Here is a 15,906-nt window from a genome sequence, read left to right as displayed (position 1 = left end):
TGGAGGGCAGTTGGGGTTAAATGACTTGCCCAAGGTCACATGGCTAGTTTTTGTGTCCAAGTATCTGAGGCCGAATTTGAACTCAGGTCCTCCTGACTCCAGGGCAGGTGCTCTATTCACTGCGCCACCTAGCCGCCCTGCCTTTAAGTTCTTTAAAAACAAGTTACCATTCTCAACTTAAATAAAACTAATGTGAAGTATATTAGAAATCAAAAATGCCTAAAGGACATTAAAAATAGTTGGTTAGTTTTACTGATTCTAACACCCAAGGACACATTTATGTATCTTAACCTGTTGCAAAGATTATTTTTCAATGATCAAAGGAAATCATGAAACCTTTTTTCACTTCCTACTTTCTTCAATAAGGGACATTGCTGAGGAAGGGAGCTATTTCTTTTTTCTTTTTTTAGATTCTGCTTTTTTATTTGCTTTTTTGGAGGGGGGAAGGCAGGGCAACTGGGGTTAAGTGACTTACCCAAGGTCACACGCCTAGATTTGTGTTAAGTGTCTGAGGCCGGATTTGAACTCAGGTCCTTCTGACTCCAGGGCTGGAGATCTATTCACTGCGCCACCTAGCTGCCCCAGGAGCTATTTCTTCTGTATTTTTATATCCCTAGCTACTAGCACAGTGCTTTGCACACAGTAGGCACTGAATAAATGCATGTTAAAGTGAAATGAATGTTTATGAAAAAAATGGAATCCTAAAACTGGAAGAGATCTTCATTTAATCAATATACAGTTGATATAAGAATCCCCTCTGCCACAACACCCACACAAAATAATTGGCCGTGTAACCTTGGGCAAGTTGCTTAACCCTAATTGCTTTAAAAAATAATAATAATAAAGTCAGTTATTAAATTCTCCAAGATCAATGAAACATTAAGTATTGACTGAACAATTTTCATTGGGAAAAGTGTCTGAGGGAGTTATTTTTGTTGAGTTGTTTCAGTCATGTCTGACTGTCTGTGACCCCATTTGGGGTGTTCTTGCCAAAGACACTGGACTGGTTTACTTCTCCAGCTCATTTTACAGATGAGGAAACTAAAACAAACAGGGTTGAGTGACTTCCCCAGCGTCACACAGCTAGTAAGTGTCTGTCGTTCAAGTCTAATGTTCTATCTACTATGCCACCTGGCTGCTCCTAGGAAAGCTATAAAATAAGGTTAAGACATGATCTTCCCTATGTACAATTTAGTTGAGGAACCAAAGATGAATGCAAGTGATGAAAAAGCCACTGAAGACTGGACTCTAAATTATTCACTACAAATGCAATGAATTCAAAGAAAGAAGGTCTAATCAGAGGGGCTGAGGGTACTGATGAGATCTGAGTACCAAATCTAACATGATAATGAGTTTCCTGGAGAAGGAAGGCATAATAGCAAAGTCTAAAAGCAACAGAGCTGGTGGGAAATAAAAACAGGAGTTGGTATCTCAGAGGTGTTGTAATCAAAATAATCATCACCTACAATTAACTTCATCATGAGCTTGTTCTAACTGATTTTGGATAGACCTCAGAAGGCATACATGAAATTCCTTACCAGACCAACTCTAAAAGCTTGCTCAGAACTGCCAGACTTTGGACTCCATAAGCATCTCCTGACACCTGACCGTCATCTCCATGGGATATCACAGCAGCACATCAACACAGCAACCACTTTCTTTCCAAAGGAATTGATTGTATTAGAAGGGTTTTCTTTTCCCCCTAACAGTGATGACTGCAATTCAACCTCAAACCAAACTACTGTTCTCCGATGCATTTATGCTCTACGTCTTTGCTTATGTTACTTTCTTCATGTGGAATATCCTCCTCCCTATTCTAATCAAACCAAAAACAAGTTCATACAAGCAGATACACCTAATTATTTGGAAAATTAGTGATGGTCATGATAATGAATCACTACCAGTAAACTAATTTCCTCTATTAACATCCTTATTTTGTTTTTGTCCAAATACTTTCAACTCCAGCCTACCTACTGCATCTAATGTCAGTTGTAAAAAATTATGCAAGCCCTAAGGCCTGGCATCCACTTAACAGCAACTATTATTTTCCATTTTGTGTAATTAAGAAATATACAATTTTTACAGTAGCTTTAAGTATTATAACCAAAAATCCAAAGGACAACAATCAATTTTTAGGAAGGACAGTGATAAGCTGAACAGTATTCAGGAAAGGGCAATAACATTAAAGGAACTAGAGATTCTTGTCCCAAGAATAGAAGATTGGTGAGGATAAAAGAACTATCTTCGAGTACTTGGAGGGCTCTCCCAATGAGGATGGATTAGATTTGTTCTACTTGGCTCCAGAAAGCAGAATTAGGAAAAAGGATCAGAAGTCTCAAAGAGGAAAATGTTGTCTGGATGTCCAGGAAAACTTCCTAACAATTAGATCCATCCAAAAGTGGAATGGGCTGCTGCTGGAGAAAGCAAACTTGCCCTCAGTGGAGTTCACAGGCTAAAGAGGAGATGCTGGGGGCAGCTAGGTGGCGCAGTGAATAAAGCACCGGCCCTGGAGTCAGGAGGACCTGGGTTACAATCCGGATTCAGACACTTAACACAAAAAAATAGCCGTGTGACCTTGGGCAAGTCACTTAACCCCAATTGCCCTCCAAAAAGCAAAAAAAATTAAATAAAAATAAAGAGGAGATACTTCTCAATCAGAGTTGATGTTATAGATGGGGATTCAACAGCAATTGAATGAGTCGCTCTTTAGTTTATCCATCTTGTTTATACATCATCCCTTTCAGCCTGTTGTCTCTTTGAGCTCCTTGAGGGCAGGACTATTTTTGTCTTTCCTTGTATCCCCAGAGTTGCCTGGTACATAGTTAACGAATGCTTGTTGACTTGTTATTGAACACCTCTACCCTGTGGCTGCCTTCTCTGGAAACTGCAGGCTGGGTATAATTTCTCTGGCTTTTCCAGTCCAGTTCAAGAGTGGGAAGATCATTGGCCTCAGAGTCAGGGGCTTTTTTCATCTGTGAAATGTAGCTTGCACTATTTGCAATAATTCTGTTTGCTTCACAGGCAGTTGCAAAGAAAGCACATTATAAAGGGCAAAGTTAGATCAAATGGCAGGTAGGTGAAGTACTGGTAAGAGAATGGGACTTGGAATCAGGGACACCCAAGTTCAAGTCCAGTCTCAGAAGCCTACTAGTCATTTGACCAGAAGCACATCACCTAACCTCATTCTGCCTCAGTTTTCTCATCTGTAAAAAAGGGATAATCATAGTATTTACCTACCAGGGTTGTTGTGATGATTAAAAGAGATAATACATGTAAAACATTTTATAAATATTAGTGCTATATAATTTGCTACTTATTGTTATTACTGATGTTAATAATGATTATTATCAATATGAATTCATAAGCAGGGGGGAGTAGCAGCAGCAATGGTAATCACTACCAGTCCTTCTTGCAATAGTCTGTGATGGGTGTACAAAGGGTGCTGGTAATCCCCATGGAAGTCGCTCAGGTCAATGAAGCTACAGAAGGGGTAATTGTGAACGGTACAGTTGTAGGTCAGTCATTTCCACATTCCTGAGTAATGGTTTAACATATTCACTATGCACTGTGCCAATGTCACTCTTTCTCCAGATATGACCATAATTTTTAATGAACCCTAAGGGCTATAATGCCACTTAAAAAAAATTTAGGAGGATGGGGGTGGAGGATAATTACACATTACTAAACAATAACTCCAACAATGTTGCTCTTTGGTGGACTAGGTTAATAGAGGAAGAGACACGCTGAAAGCAGGCAATGGATTTCTTCCCCTAAAAAAAAGAAAAATATCTCCTTCCTTCTCTTCCTCACGTTTATTCCATCAGCTGGGAATTCATATGAGTTAACAAACTTTTTTTTTTTGACTCATACCATATCCTAGCAAGAGTTAACTTTATAAGCAAATCCTCACCTTCCTGTCAATTGCTTTAATTAAACAATCAAAAAGACAAGCAGAGAGTTCTAGGGAACTTGGAATTTTAGTGCCTTATACTACAGTTTCTGAATTGGGGTGTCAAGACTAGTTTAGAAAACTGTATATCTCTGTCTACCTCAGATATACTCAGTCTGCCTTCTGCAATTCAGTATAGACTCTCCTCATTTGGTTCCCCACTCTTAGCCATCTTGGAAAAAGGGAAGAGGAATAAAAGCAGATGGAAAATGATGGTGAAGAGATGAGATGTACCCTTGACTGCCAAAAGAATAAAAGTTGGTCCTAGATGAAAATTCCAAACTCCTGTCCTCATAGTGACCCTTCCTCATCCCTCTCCCCTTTTAATTTTTATTTTTTATTATTATTGTCACTACATTTTCATGATCGTTATCATGATCATGATGATGATAATAACTACTATTTATATAATACATTAAGGCTTGTCAAGAGCTTTACATATGTTATCTGATTTGGTCCTCACAACAATCCTGAGAGATGTTATTATTTTCTCTTTTTACAGATGAGGAAACTGAGACTAAGAAAGGTAAAGTGACTTGCTCAGGTCACATAGTAATTGCTCAGGATTTGAACTCAGGCGTCCTGACTCCAAGTCTAGCACTTTAGCCACTGAAGGACTTGAGAATTCTTCTGTTCTTAGGAAAATGCCATGAACCTGGAGCATTTCCTTCTCACAATCACTTTCCTGACACTATTCTCTATATCAGTAATATGGCAACATGCCAACGTAGAGAACCACAAATTAACATAGAAATTATCTATGCTTTATTGTGTTTTTATTTATTTTGGCAAACATTTCCCAATTACATTTTAATCTAGTTCAGGTTGCACTCTGGAACTTCCAGCCAAGAATGCAACATCTCTAATCTCCATCATCAATAGTGTAAGGAATTGGCAACAGCCAGTCCCTTCTCCAAGATTCTGTCTCACCAAGTCCAACCACTTACCACACTATAGGGAAATATTTCTATACCATGTATATTCATACTTTGGAAACTACAGAATATTGAAATTATACAATGGAGGGGCAGCCAGGTGGTGCAGTGAGTAAGAGCACATGCCCCAGAGTCGGGATGACCTGGGATAGAATCCAGGCTCTGATAGCACCACACCCAGAAATAACTGGCCATGTAACCTTGAGCAAGTTACTTAACCCCGATTACTTTAAAAAAAAGAAAAGAAATTATACAATGGGTAAATTAAGACATGCAAATAAATGACCATTCTGGTATGATTTGCTGGCAGGAATTACATGATTCTATGGTTTTATGATCATTTAGAACATATTATGTTATCTAGATATGTAGTGCCCGAGATGACTTTGAAAGAGTCAAAGCCCCAAAATGGAACTGGATAGAACCAGATACAGCACAAGTATCCCTGGCAAAAATAACTATCCACATTTATATAGAGCTTTAAAGTTTATAAAGTGCTTTCCTCACAAAAAACCTGTTATGGAGGTTTTACAAATATTATTATCAGCTGAGGAAACCTGTACTTAGAGAGATTAAGCGGCTTACCTAGAAACACATTAACTTAGCAAGTGATGGTGCCAGGGTTTGAACATAAGTTTAAATCCATAGATTAAGAACCATAAAGGACCTCAGAAGATATTTAGTCCAAAACTTTCATATTACACTTGGGTTAACTGACACCCACGAAGGTTAAGTCACTTCCTCAAAGTCACACAGGCCATGTGTCAAAGGGAGGATATGAACCCAGGTCTTCCAACTCCAAAATCAGTACTCTTTCCTCTGTACCCCACTGCTGTTTTTTTCAAATCCAATGCTCTTCCCAGGTCTGGGAGGAGAGATAGATTCACAGAGATCAGATGACAAATTCTGTTTTGCATATGTTTAAGTTAACATGCTAGTAAGACATTCAGGTAGAAATGACCAATAGAGAGTTGGAGATTGGAGTTCAGAAGATGGGGAGGGAAGGAAGGGAGGGAGAAAGGGAGGAAGGGAGCTGCACTGTCCACCAGTGGGGCAGCTAATACTACTCACAGGCCGTTGCTTGTCCTTCATTCTTGAAGAGGACCATGACATCAGAAAGGTGATGCTATGACTAGCAAGTGAATTGTACTCAAGTAAGGGAGGACTATTCAAAGGAGAGAGTGAAGATGGTGTATAGATAAGAGACTATTAGATAGGGTGATAGCTTGAGGGCAAAGCAAAGGTTCCAGGAGAATGGAGGCCTGGGTTATGTGTTTGGAATGAAAGATATTAGAAGGGAGAGACATAGGCAACCTTCCTAGGATGCAAATATTCTGTAAAATGAAGCATACCACTCATATACCATGGCTGGAGTGTAATTTTTATCTGCACACATCTCAGTTCAGTAATGATCTATTCAATGGTATGCAGGGAGAAAGTCTAAGCACATAACATAATCATTAACATTTCAAAATGAAAAAAAAAAATCATACCCCAAAAACAAATATAAGTGAACTTTGCAGGTTATTTTAATCAGAAAACAAAATGACAAAGCATCACCAGATTTGTTTATTGTGTTGCATGAGAAAAAGTAAAGTTAGTATTATATATGCCTCCTATTTTTGTGTTTGTTCATTAAGAAACATTTCTCTTTAAATTTCCACTTTTGCAAATCCAAATCTTTGCAACTGCATCATACTAATTTAAATTTTACATATAAGGATCTAGAAACATTTAAATAACTGGTAGCAAATGTCTCATTCCCATCCTTCCAAAGAAAGAAAATGAGACAATGAAGTTTTACTCAATATTAGGTAACAAGATATTGCTGGAGAACAGGGGCAAAACTCAATTCATGTTTTGCCTAATTCTTTTAAATGAATCAAGTTCTCTGATTCTTTTTCTTTTGGGGCCATTTATTTATCAAGAGTCAGGAAGTCTAAGAAGTTCATTTTCAAGTTGATGCCCTGGATCAGGAAGAGGAGTAACTAACAAGGAAATAGCGAAGTTTGTAGTTGCAGAGGCAGCCAACAATAGCACAGAGTAGTTGCTTAATACACATTCGAGCAAAGGCTTAGCAAAGTGTAGAGAGGATATTCCTAGTCAAATCGAGAGAGAGCCTAAGATGTTCCTTTCAGTTCTGAGATTCTGTGAACTGCATTAGTCAGAAAAGGCAAAGGCATGGTGGGAAAAGCACTGGGTTTATAGGGAGAGGATATGCGTTCAAACCCTGTCTCTATCATTTGCTACATGGGCTTTTCAAGGTTTCAATTTCCTTATAAAATGAGGGGAGGTGGGCCAGGTGGCTTCTTGTGTACCTGCTAGCTTTAAATCTACAATCCTAATGGGGAGTGGGAGAAACTCCCTGGTTAGTCTCATTTGGTGCTTACCAATCCTGGCATTTTTTGACTATTTCATTAGAAATCCTTTAATTTCCATTCTTTTAAAAATTCTATATATGCTCATAACTAAGACCTTCTAACTGACAGTCCTCAAGTACTGAGTGCCAATACTGAATAATCTCATTCTTGTGACAAACATACCAGCCTCTATACTAGAAAAAAAAAAAAGACCTTGGTAGTCACATTTTGGGAAATCTAGACGTGAATACCTTGATTACTGTTAGGTGGCATAGTACATAAAGTATTGAACTTGAATTAGCAAAGACCTGAATTCAAATCCTGCCTCAAAAATTACTCACTGAGTGATCTTATAAGTCACCTCACTTTTCTGTTCCTCCCTTTCTTCATCTGTAAAATGGGAATCACCACTTCCTCACTATTAGTATGAGGATCAAATGAAATGACATACATAAAGAACTTTACAAACTTAAGCATCATACAAATTTTATCTATTATTATATTTAGTAGCAACTCCAAGTTGAGCCAAAGGGAAGTGTTTTTCTCTGCTACCCTCTTACTATGGTGAAAAGAAAAAATGACAATAATAATTAAAAATTCATAGAGCACTTGAGGTTTAGAAAATGCTTTACATTCATTATCTCATTTTAATTCCCTAACATTTTGAGATGGGTACTACAGGTGTTGTCTTCATTTTATAAACAATGAAACTAAAACCCAGAGAAGTTAAATACCTTGCCTTTTGTCATATAACTGTGTTGAAACTGGATCTTGAAAATTTTTAAACTTAAAACTTGAAGCTGGATCTTCCTTACTCCAAGTCTACTATGCAATTCCATGGCCTCTCACTTATGAATTTGTCTACTGACTTTTAGTTGTCAGATTGGGGAAGGAATCTCTTCTTATGTTTGGCCCATCCCTTGAACTCATTTCCAGTAACGGTGACAGCAGGGACTAAAGTAAGAAAGGACAGAGAAAATCAGTATCTCAGATCAAATCCAAAGCAATTAATTAACCTGCAGCCAGTATGGGAATGAGCCTTTCTGAACTGTGCTAGTCTGTTCTTAAATATATAGTCTATTTGTATGTATATATGTGTGTGTGTGTGTGTATATATACATATGTGAATATATAGCTATGTATATATGTGTATGTATATATACATATGTATGCGTATATACATATGTATATATGTGTGTATATACATATACATGCTGTGTGTGTATATAAATATATATAAAAACCAAGTTTTTAATGGAAGAGAGGTAATATAGACTAACAAGCAGATCCTGAGCTAGGAGGGAGGCATTACATTGGAATATAAAAGGCATAAATAAGCAGTTCCATCAATCTAAATCAAGCTCTACCACTGCTTAACTTTATTTAATATCCTCAGGCAAGCTACTCCAACTCTGTTAATGACACCATTTGTCATTTACCATCAAAAGGATTAAAGAACTAATAACAGAGTACTCAAAACTTCCTAGAAGAATGGAACTATACAGCTATTGAAATATTAGTTGTCGTTCATTAAGTCATTTTCAACTCTACATGATCCCATGGACTATATAACACACCAGGCCCTTCTATCCTACACTATCTCCCAAAGTCTGTCCAAGTTCATGTTCATTGCTTCCATGACTCTATGTATCCATCTCATCCTCTGCCACTCCCTTTTCCTTTTGTTTCCAATCTTTCCCAACATCAGGGTCTTTACCAATGAGTCCTGTTTTCTAATTATGCGGCCAAAGTAAGCTTCAGCTTCAGTATTTGACCTTCCAGTGGAACAGTCTGAATTAAAAAATTTCTCCACTACCACAATTCAAAAGCATAGATTCTGAAGTGCTCAGCTTTCCTTATAGTCCAAATCTGACAGCCTTACATTGCTCCTGGAAAAAACATCCTTTTCTCAGAAATACAATGATCTAAGACAATTCTAAAAGACACATGATAGAAAATACTATCCATCCAGAGAGAGAACTATGGAGTCTCAATGCTGATGGAAGCATACTACTTTCACCTTTTTTGTTGTTTTTTATTTCTCTTGGCTTTTCCCTTTTGCTCTGATTCTTCTTTCACAACATGACTAAAGAGGAAATTTTAAAAAAAATTTGCCTTTGTCCATCCACACCTTTGTTGGAAAGGTATGCTTTTTTTTTTTTTTACAATTCCCATATTGGCTGCAGGTTAATGAAGTTTTAGATTTGATAAGAGAATACTGATTCTATCCATTCTTACCCCAATCCCTGCTGTCACTGTTCCTGGAAATGAGTTCAGGGAATGGGCCAAACACAAGACGCTTTTTAGTATGCCGTCCAGATCTGCTTTTCTTCCAAGAAGGAAGCATCTTTTAATTTCATAGCTGCAGTTACCATCTGCAATGATCTTTCAGCCCAAGAATATAAAATCTGAAATTGCTTCCATTTCTTCTCCCTCTATTTGCCAGGAAGTGATGGGACCAGTTGCCAAGATCTTTGTTTTCTTTGATGTTAAGCTTCAAGCCACCTTTTACACTCTCTTCTTTCACCGTCATCAAAAGGCTTCTTAATTCTTCTTCACTTTCTGCTATCAGAGTGATATTTAATGTACATCTGAGATTGTTGATATTTCTCCCAGCAACCTTAATTCAGCTTCTGGTTAGTCTAACCCAGCATTTTGCGCAATGGACTTTGCATATAAGTTAAATAAATAAAGTGACAATATCCAACCTTGCTGTACTCCTTTTTCAGTCTTAAACCAACCAGTTGTTCCATATTCAATTCGAACTGGTACTTCTTGGGACTGCATGCTCTTGAACCAAATAGTTTCCTTAGCTATTTGTGAAGCTTCATCAGTCGGCCATTTTGCTTTCTTGCTCTTTTTTTTGAGCTTTTTGTCACTGCTTCCTGTACAATTCTGCAAGCCTCTATCTGTGGTTCTTCAGGCATTCTATCTATCAGATCGATCTATTCCCTGTTATTTAGGTTATACCTATACAGTCTGACGGTTTTCTCTACTTTTAATTTAAGTCTGAATTTTGCAATAAGAAGCTCATGATCTGTGCCACAGTCAGCTTCAGGTCTTGTATAGAGCAAGGGTGGGGAGCCTGCGTCTTCAAGGCCACATATGGCTCTCTAGGTCCTCAAGTGTGACCCTCTGACTGAATCCAAATGTCACAGAACAAATCCCCTTAATAAAAAGATCTGTTCTGTAAAACTTGGACTCAGTCAAAAGGCCACACCCAAGGACCTAGAAGGCCACATGTGACCCCACCCCTGGTATAGACCTTCTCTACCTTTGGCTACAAAGTATATAATCAATCTGATATCTATACTGACTATCTGGTGATGTCTACATGTAGAGTCAACTTTTGGGTTGTTACAAAATAAAAGAGTGACTGATATGACCAACAAGTTATCTTGACAAAACTCTTATTAGTCTCTGTTTTGCTTCATTTTGTACTTCAAGACTAAACTTACCTGTTATTCAAATTGTCTTTTAATTTCCTACTTTTGCATTCCAATTCCCTATGATGAATGTGACATCCTTTTGGGGGGGGGGGGTAGTAATTATTTCTAGATGTAGCTCTTCATAGAATCAATCAACTTTAGCCTCTTTGGCATTAGAAGTTAGAGCAAGGACTTCTATAATGATGTTGAATAGTTTGCCTTGGATTTGAACTGATCATTCTGTCTGCAGATATCATTTGGTATTACTTTTCTCATTCTCCTATGAGGGCTACTCCTAAGAGATTCTTGACCATAGTAGTATATTTAGTGATCATCTGAATTAAATTCACCCATTCCCATCCATTTAAGTTCACTGATGCCCAAGATGTTGATGTATAATCTTTCCACCTCCTATCTGACCACATCCAGCTTATCTTGATTCATAGATCTTACATCAAAGGTTCCTATTGATCTTTACAGCAGTGTGCTTTCCTTTGGTCACCAGACACATCCACAACTGAGCTTCCTTGCAGCTTTGACCTGGCCATTTCATTCTTCCTGGAGCTACCTGGAGTTGTCTTCCCCACCAGCATGTTGAACACCTTCCAACCTGAGGGGTCATCCTCTGCTGTCATTTTTTAAAATCATTTTAATACTGTCCATGGGGTTTTCTTAGAAAAGATATTGGAGTGGTTTGCCATTTCCTTCTCCAGTGAATCACCTTTTGTCAGAGTTCTCTGCTATGACTTGTCCACCTGGAGTAACCCTGCACAGCATAGCTTGTAGTTTCATTGACCTATGCAAGCCCCAACTGGAGTGGTTTGCTATTTCCTTCTCCAGAACATTCTATAGATAAGGAACTGAGGCAAACAGTTAAGTGACTTGCCCATGGTGACACAGCCAGGAAGTATCTGAGATCAAATTTGAACACAAGTCCTCCTGAATCCAGGGCCAGCACTCTATTCCTCATAGCACCCAGCTGCCTTACTATATGATGTCTAGCTGTTCGACAATGTCACTGGCTGAGATCAGAGAGCTTTCCTCTTTGTTCTCTTTAAGTGCTTCCAGATTGCAAGGTTATTTAATAATCAGTAACACAGAAATCAAGTTGTTGAAATGAATACAATTGATCAAAACAGTAAATGGGAAACATTCTGTAACAATTTCATGATGTTTGAATTTTAATGACAGAATAATGATAGAAAACATGATAGAAACAGAAGTGACTTGAAAGCCATCTCTTAAAAAGTCTCACTAACTAAAGACTCTAGAGAAGGTGCATATGTAGCTTGTAATTTGTAGAACAGAGAATCCGGTTTCATTGTAATTTTGGAGTTGAAGGTGAAAAAGTATTAAGTGTAGTATGTAATCCCTCTGAACCTGTCCTGACATGCTAAGAAGAACAGGTTCTAACAAGGAATTGTCCTCCCAGCCAGTTATACTGGGAGCTGAAAGGAAAGTCAACCTCTGAACTTTCCAACAAGCACAAATCTTGAAATCTATATGGTTGAATTATATAGGAGGTTGTTTTTGTTAATAGCTATTTAAGCAATTTAAGAAGAAAAAAAGACAATGTATTTGTAAATATTTTAATATGGTAAACTTTAGCTATGTACTACTTTTCTAAGACTTGGTAGCATTCAATCTGTTTATATTTTTTAAGGTAGCTGTCTAAATACTAACCCTGTAACTTAGAAAATTATACTTGCTCACTAATTTGCCTTGGATTGAATATTAACTTTTCCCTGCTACCTCCTTCCTATCTCCATCTAGCACAGACCTAGCCCTTTCCAGTCCCTAGACTTTTCCTTCCTCCTATTCCATTAAGTGCTATGGAATTAGAACATTTCACAACAAATCATTCTAGATCTATTCTTCCTTTCAATGTCCTACCATCTTCTGGTGCTTACTGAAACCTGTCATTTTCCTAAGACACTATATCCCTTGCCAGCCTCTCCAACACTGACCACTACTATCACCGCAACCCTTTTCCTCTTTCTGCCCTCTGCTCTCTCTCACTCTCCTTTTCTCTCCTCTTTCCCTCTGTTTCTTCTCTCTCTCTTTCATAAACACACACACACACACACACACACACACACACAGCCAGGAAGAGCTGGTATGTTCGTTGCTCCCCACCGACACTTCCTGACCTACAAACTAAAATCCATAGTCAATAACACTAATTAATAATAATATATAACACTTATATAGTGTCTACTATGTGCCAGACACTATGCCAAATGCATTACAAATATTTGACAACAACCCTATGTTGCTCTTATCATTTCAATCATGACGGAGTCTTTGTGACCCTATTTGGAGTTTTCTTGGCAAAGATACTGGAGTGGTTTGCCGTTTCCTTCTCCAGTTAATTTTACAGATGAGGAAATTGAGACAAATAAGGTTAAGTGACTTGCCCAGGGTCACACAGCTAGTAAGAGTCTAAGGTTATATTTAAACTCAGGTCTTCCTGACTCCATGCCCAGTATTCTTATCCACTGTACCATTTAGCTGCCATACAACACTGTGAGATAGGTGCTACTATTAACCCCATTTTACAGATGGGGAAGCAGAAGCAAATAGAAGTTAAGTAATTTGACCAGGGTCATACAGTTAGTGTCTGTTTTTATTAATTATAAAGGAGGATTCCATTGTTTTCCTTCAGATAGGATTATGATATAAGAAAAAAAGATCTTAAATAAATCTTTTTTTTTAACTGATACACACAAAAAAAATAACCTGGAGAGAACAATTTCAGTTGAAGAGTAAAGCTAAAAACCAGGCTACAATGTATTGAGAAGTGGGAGAAGAGAAAGTAGATTCAATAAGGGAGGAAAGATAGAAGACAGAAAGTCTGAAGGAATAGCAGGATCAAATAAAGGTTGTTGTTTTTTTTAAATGGATGGAGAAGACATGAGCATGTTGTGGCCAGTACTGACTGAGGGAGAAGATATGAAGAAATGAAGATAATGAAGATACGAATACTGGGGGAAAGAAGATGGTCAAAGAGGCAGGCTCCTGGAGATCAAAGACCCAAGCAGAGGGATTGACCTTGGAGAGCAGGGAACAAAGAAGGCAGATGTATATATTTCTAATAAAGGGCAGGATTGGACTTTCTGGCTCATTCCACTTTTCATCTGTAGCTCTGCAACAGATTCAACTCCAGGTTGTGTGGCTCCTCTTTCCAGCTTCCTTTTGTGTTGTAAGCACCACCCCACCTCACCCCACCCAACCCCCCAGATTGTGAGCTCCTGAAGGGCAAGGACTGTCTCTTTTCTTCCCCCCTATTTATATCTCCAGCACTTAGCATAGTACCTGACCCATTGCAGGCACTTAATAAATATTTGTTGACTGACTTAAAGGCACTTGATAAGTTTGTTAAATTGAATGTTTGTCAAATTGGCTCTCCTTTTATCTGGGCAGTTGGAGTATTTAATTTAGTTGGACTGCCACTGAACTGCAACCCTATGTTCCTAAACTTTACAGGTGAGGCTTTTCATGGATGCTTTAGGATTCTAAAGGTGAAAGGTATTTGAATTCATGAAAATTCTATATACTGGTTCCACCTAGCTGCTTTTCTTTAAATTATCAGTACTTTAAAGTTGACACATGAGTGGAGTAACAAAGAAATGGACTTAAAGACAGGTTCTAGACCCACCTGTCACACACATTTGTTTTGCACTGCTGAATGAGTGCTCTAAACAACTAACACCAAGTTATAGGGAAGGTGCTCACCTGCATTGATAGAGGGAGCTTCCTCACCTGGGAATTTCCAAAACTGACAGATCTTGGGTCTTATCCCAACAGTGATTATATTGAGAACAAGGAGTGCCAAACATAAGTTTTATACACTTAAGGAATCTTTCCATGTGGAAACTACATTTTTTAAGGTTTTCTGCCAACACATGATCATCAATTTTAGCTGAAATTCCCTCTAGCACTTCACTAAAACAGCTTGGAAGCACTAGTTTCATGGGATATTTAGGGTCATTTTGTCAGCACCATTTAGGATAAGTAGTCTGGCATAATGAAAGACTCTTTAATTTGGTTTGAATCAATAAATTTGCTCAGTTACCAGACCTAGATGTAAGGGTAGAGATTTGGTATGCCCACCCTCCCCCATAAGCTAAATGAAATAAATACAGAAAATGAGAAGTAAAGGCATGTTAAAATAAGTGTAAAGACGTGTCCTAACCATGTGACACCTTAGCCTAGAGAGGATGGGTCATGCTCCCTGGTGTCATCTAAAAAGGCTGAGTTCCTTTTTGTGGTGGCCAAGAATTGGAAATGGAGCGGATGCCCATCAACTGGGGAATGACTGAATAAGTTGCAGTACATGAATGTCATGGAATACTATTCTATAAGAAAAGATGAGCAGGGGTGGCTAGGTGGAGCAGTGAATAGAGCACCGGCCCTGGAGTCAGGAGAACCTAAGTTCAAATCCAGCCTGACACTTAACACAAAAACTAGCCATGTGACCTTGGGCAAGTCACTTAACCCCAACTGCCCTCCAAAAAAAAAAAAAAAAAAGGGGGGGGGGGAAGAAAAGATGAGCAGGACTTCTGAACACCTGAAAAGACGTGAAGTGATGTTAAATGAAATGAGCAAAACCAGGAGAACATTGTACACAGTAACAGCAACCTTGTGTGATGACTAACTTTGATAGATTTAGCTCTTCTCATCAATGCAAGGATCTAAGAACTCCAAAAGACTCATGATGGAAAATGCTATTCACATCCAGAAAAAGAGAACTATGGAGTCTAAATGCAGATGGAAGCACACTATTTGCTCACTCACTCTCTCTCTCTCTCTCTCTTGGTTTCTTCTTTCTCATGGTTCCTCCAATTGGTTCTAATTCTTTATAACATGACTAATGTGAAAATGGGCTTAATGTAAATGTATATGTACAATCTATATCGGACTGAACACCATCTTGGGGATGGTGGGAGGTAAGGAAGGGCAAGAAAATTTTGAACTCAAAATATTTTTTGTGCTTTTTGGAGGGGGAAGGCAGGGCATTTGTAATTAAGTGACTTGGCCAAGGTCATATGGCCAGTAAGTGTTAATACAACTCAAAATCTTATGGAAGTAAATGTTGACAACTAGAAATAAATAAACTAATTAATAAAAAAAGGAAAAGGCTGAGGTCACCAGCTGTGGAGGCAGTCAAAAGAGGAGCCAGCAGTTGAGAGAGAGAGAGAGAGAGAGAGAGAGAGAGAGAGAGAGAGAGAGAG

General features: G+C 38.3%; 1 protein-coding gene across 3 annotated transcripts in view; it reads right to left on the bottom strand.

Annotated features, from left to right (window-relative positions):
* Window positions 1–15,906, bottom strand: part of CPNE3 (copine 3) — a 61,136-nt gene that overhangs the window by 39,613 nt on the left and 5,617 nt on the right. The window contains exon 2 of one of the 3 annotated variants that reach the window (XM_069103624.1): window positions 7,984–8,198. The exons of the other annotated variants lie outside the window; for them this stretch is intronic. The gene's annotated coding sequence lies outside the window, so the exon portion shown is untranslated. The remainder of the gene's footprint in view (window positions 1–7,983; window positions 8,199–15,906) is intronic. 3 annotated transcript variants of the gene reach the window in all.

The sequence above is a fragment of the Petaurus breviceps genome, unplaced genomic scaffold (genome assembly GCF_028583685.1).
Source record: "Petaurus breviceps papuanus isolate PSGF00001 unplaced genomic scaffold, PetGlider_PUasm1.0 582, whole genome shotgun sequence".
Lineage (NCBI taxonomy): Eukaryota > Metazoa > Chordata > Mammalia > Diprotodontia > Petauridae > Petaurus > Petaurus breviceps.
This window is presented reverse-complemented; position numbering and strand designations above follow the sequence as displayed.